Genomic DNA, 3,979 nt, shown 5'->3' with positions numbered 1-3,979 from the left:
ATCTCAGAAGCCTGTTTTCTGTTTGCAGCCTGTGTCTCCGAGGCTTTAGATTTTTAAACCCAGTATATCATGTATTAATAATGTCAGAAATCTATTCATATCATGGTGTATCTCTTGAAATATGGCTTATTCCATCACAGGGCAGTACTGAAGGAGCGCTGCACTGTCGGAGGGGCAGTATTGAGGGAGCGCTGCACTGTCAGAGGGGCAGTACTGAGGGTGTGCCGCACTGTTGGAGGGGCAGTACTGAGGGAGCGCCACACTGTTGGAAAGGCAGTACTGAGGGAGCGCTGCACTGTCAGAGGGGCAGTACTGAGGGTGTGCTGCACTGTCGGAGGGGCAGTACTGAGGGAGCGCTGCACTGTTGGAGGTGCCGTCTTTCAGGTGAGACGTTAAACCGAGGCCTCGTCTGTCCTCTCAGATGGACGGAAAAGATTGCATGGCACTATATCGAAGAAAAGCATGGGAGTTCTCCCCAGTGTCCTGGCCAATATATATTACATAGGATTACATCGTATATACAGCACAGAAACAGGCCATTTGGCCCAACCAGTCCATGCCGGTGTTTATGCTCCACTCGAGCCTCCTCCCGTCTTTCCTCATCTAAATCTATCAGCATAACCCTCTATTCCTTCTCCCTCATATGCTTGTCCAGCCTCCCCTTAAATGCATCTATACTATTCGCTTCAACCACTCCCTGTGGTAGCGAGTTCCACATTCTCACCACTCTTTGGGAAAAGAAGTTTCTTCTGAATTCCCTATTTGATTTCTTGGTGACTATCTTATATTGATGGCCTCTAGTTATGCTCTTCCCCACAAGTGGAAACACTCTCTGTATCAACTCTATCATAAACCTTTCATAATTTTAAAGACCTCTATTAGGTCACCCCTCAGCCTTCTTTTTTCAAGCGAAAAGAGACCCAGCCTGTTCATCCTTTCCTGATAGGTGTACCCTCGCATTTCTGTTATCATCCTTGTAAATCATCTCTGCACCCTCTCCAGTACCTCTATATCCTTTTTTTAATATGGCGACCAGAACTGTACGCAGTACTCCAAGTGTGGTCTAACCAAGGTTCGATACAAGTTTAGCATAACTTCACAACTTTTCAATTCTATCCCATAGAAATAAACCCTAGTGCTTGGTTTGCTTTTTTTATGGCCTTGTTAACCTGCGTCGATACTTTTAGTGATTTGTGTATTTGTACTCCGAGATCCCTTTGTTCCTCTACCCCATTTAGATTCTTATTTTCCAAGTGATATGTGACCTCCCTGTTTTTCTTACCAAAATGTAATACCTCACATTTATCTGTGTTGAACTGCATTTGCCAATTATTTGCCCATTCTGCAAGTTTATTAATGTCCCCCTGTAATTTGTTGCAGTTCTCCTCAGTATTGACTATCCCCCCCAGTTTGGTGTCGTCCGCAAATTTAGAAATTGTGTTTTTGATTCCAAAGTCTAAATCGTTAATGTAAATTGTGAACAGCAGTGGTCCCAGCACTGATCCTTGTGGAACACCACTACCCACCTTCTGCCACTGTGAATAGCTACCCTTTACTCCCACTCTCTGCTTTCTGTCTTGAAGCCGGCCAGCAATCCATTCTGCTACTTGTCCCCTGACTCTGCATTCTCTGACCATATTCATTAGTCTATTATGGGGTACCTTATCGAGGGCCTTTTGAAAATCTAGATAAATTACATCTACTGCATTAACCTTGTCTACTCTCTCTGTTACCTCTTCAAAAAATGAAATTAGGTTGGTCAAGCAAGACTTTCCCTTTTGAAATCCATACTATTTATTATTATATTTTTTCATTTCTAGATGTTCTATTTTCTCCTTTAGTAGGGATTCCATTATTTTTCCAACCACCAATGTTGAGCTGACTGGTCTATAATTCCCTGGACATATTCTATCCCCCTTCTTAAATATAGGTATTACGTTAGCTATCTGCCAGTCCTCTGGCACTACACCTTTTTCTAATGAATTATTAAATGTATGTAGTAATGCCTCTGCTATCTCTTCCTAGATTCTGTTAAAATGCACGGATGTAATCCGTCCGGACCAGGGGTTTTATCCTCTTTGAGTTTCATTAGTTCATTTAATATATCTCCTCATTTTATTTTAAATGCAGTTAACTCATTACTAATCTCATCATCCAATGTCATCTCCACCTGTTCTATCTCCCTGGTAAATACTGAAGCAAAGTAATTATTTAATATTTCTGCCATCTCTCTATTGCTGCCTGTGGTATTATCCTGTCCATCCCTTAATGGCCCTATTCCCATCCCGACCTTCCTTTTTTTATTTATGTGCCTATAAAATATTTTACTATTTTGTTTTATGTTCCTTGATAATTTAATTTCATAGTTCCTCTTTGCCTTCCTAATTGTTTTTTTGACTTCTCTCCCAATCCCTTCATATTCTCCCTTATCATGCTCTCCCCTGCTGTCCATGTATACTGTGGTTGACACTGTCCTCGACCGTGTCCGTTCTATCATCCGCACTTCTGCCCTCACCCCTGCCCCTCCCTCCCGGAACCACGATAGAGTTCCCCTTGTCCTCACCTTTCACCCCACCAGCCTCCACATTCAACGGATCATCCTCCACCATTTCCGCCACCTCCAGCGTGATCCCACCACCAAACGCATCTTCCTCTCACCTCCCCTTTCAGCATTCCGTAGGGACCGCTCCCTTCGCGACACCCTAGTCCACTCCTCTATCACCCCCAGCACCCCTTCCCCTTCGCCCGGCACTTTCCCGTGCAAGCGCAGGAGATGCAACACATGCCCTTATACCTCACCCCTTCCCACTGTCCAGGGCTCCAAACACCCCTTCCAGGTGAAACAGCGATTTACTTGTACTTCCTGCAATCTAGTATACTGTATTCGCTGCTCACGATGTGGTCTCCTCTACATTGGAGAGACCAAACGCAGATTGGGTAACCGCTTTGCGGAATACCTCCATTCAGTCCGTAAGGGTGACCCCGAGCTCCTGGTGGCCTGTCACTTTAATTCACCGCCCCAGTCCCACTCAGATCTCACCGTCCTCGGGCCTCTTGCATTGTTCCACGGAAGCTCAGCGTAAGCTCGAGGAACAGCACCTCATCTTTCGATTAGGCACTTTGCAGCCCTCTGGACTCAACGTAGAGTTCAACAACTTCAAACCATAACCTCGGCCCCTATCACACATATATATATAATATATTTTCCCTTTCTTTTTTTAATCCACACGTTCGTCTGGGCTTTTTTCTTCCCTCCCACATGGCAGCTGTCCTTCATTCTGCCGGCGCCATTCACACTTCACCCAGAGCCATCCTTTGTTCCTTGAATGTCTCTCAATCTCTCCCGCTCTCTATCCTGTCGCTGACCTTCCCTTTTGTTCTTTCATCCCCTTCCCCTTTTCCCAGCCCCCACTTGCTTTACAATCTATCCCTCTTCTTGCTTTTTTCCAGTTCTGACGAAGGGTCTTCGACCTGAAACGTTGACTCTCTTTCTCTCTCCACGGATGCTGCCCTGACCTGCTGAGTTTTTCCAGCGTTTTCTGTTGTTTTTTCGGATTTCCAGCATCCGCAGTATTTTGCTATCGTACTTAATGTCTGCCTCTTTCCTTACCCTCAATTTTTCCCTTATGGTTTTATTCATCCACAGTGTTCTTGTTTATTGGCGGAATATATTTTTCCTGGACTCCGTTGAACACTGTTTTAAATGTTTCCCATTGCTGTTCTACATCATTGTTTGCCAATACTGTTGTCCATTTTATTTTCCCAAGTTCTATTCTCAGCCCCTCAAAAATCAGCTTTTCTCCAATCTATTACCTTGGTCTTTGTCATACCTATGTCCTTCTCAATTATTATCTTAAAACGTATTATATTATGCTCACTATTGCCTAGATGTTCCCCTACTTTTACTTCTCTTATCTGCCCTGGTTCAGTCCCTATTACTAGATCCAATAGTGAATCCAATAGCGAATCCTCCCTTGTT

Source organism: Somniosus microcephalus, chromosome 26, assembly GCF_052327205.1.
Source record: "Somniosus microcephalus isolate GS21.2 chromosome 26, FLI_Smic_1.0, whole genome shotgun sequence".
Taxonomy (NCBI): Eukaryota; Metazoa; Chordata; class Chondrichthyes; order Squaliformes; family Somniosidae; genus Somniosus; species Somniosus microcephalus.
This window is presented reverse-complemented; position numbering follows the sequence as displayed.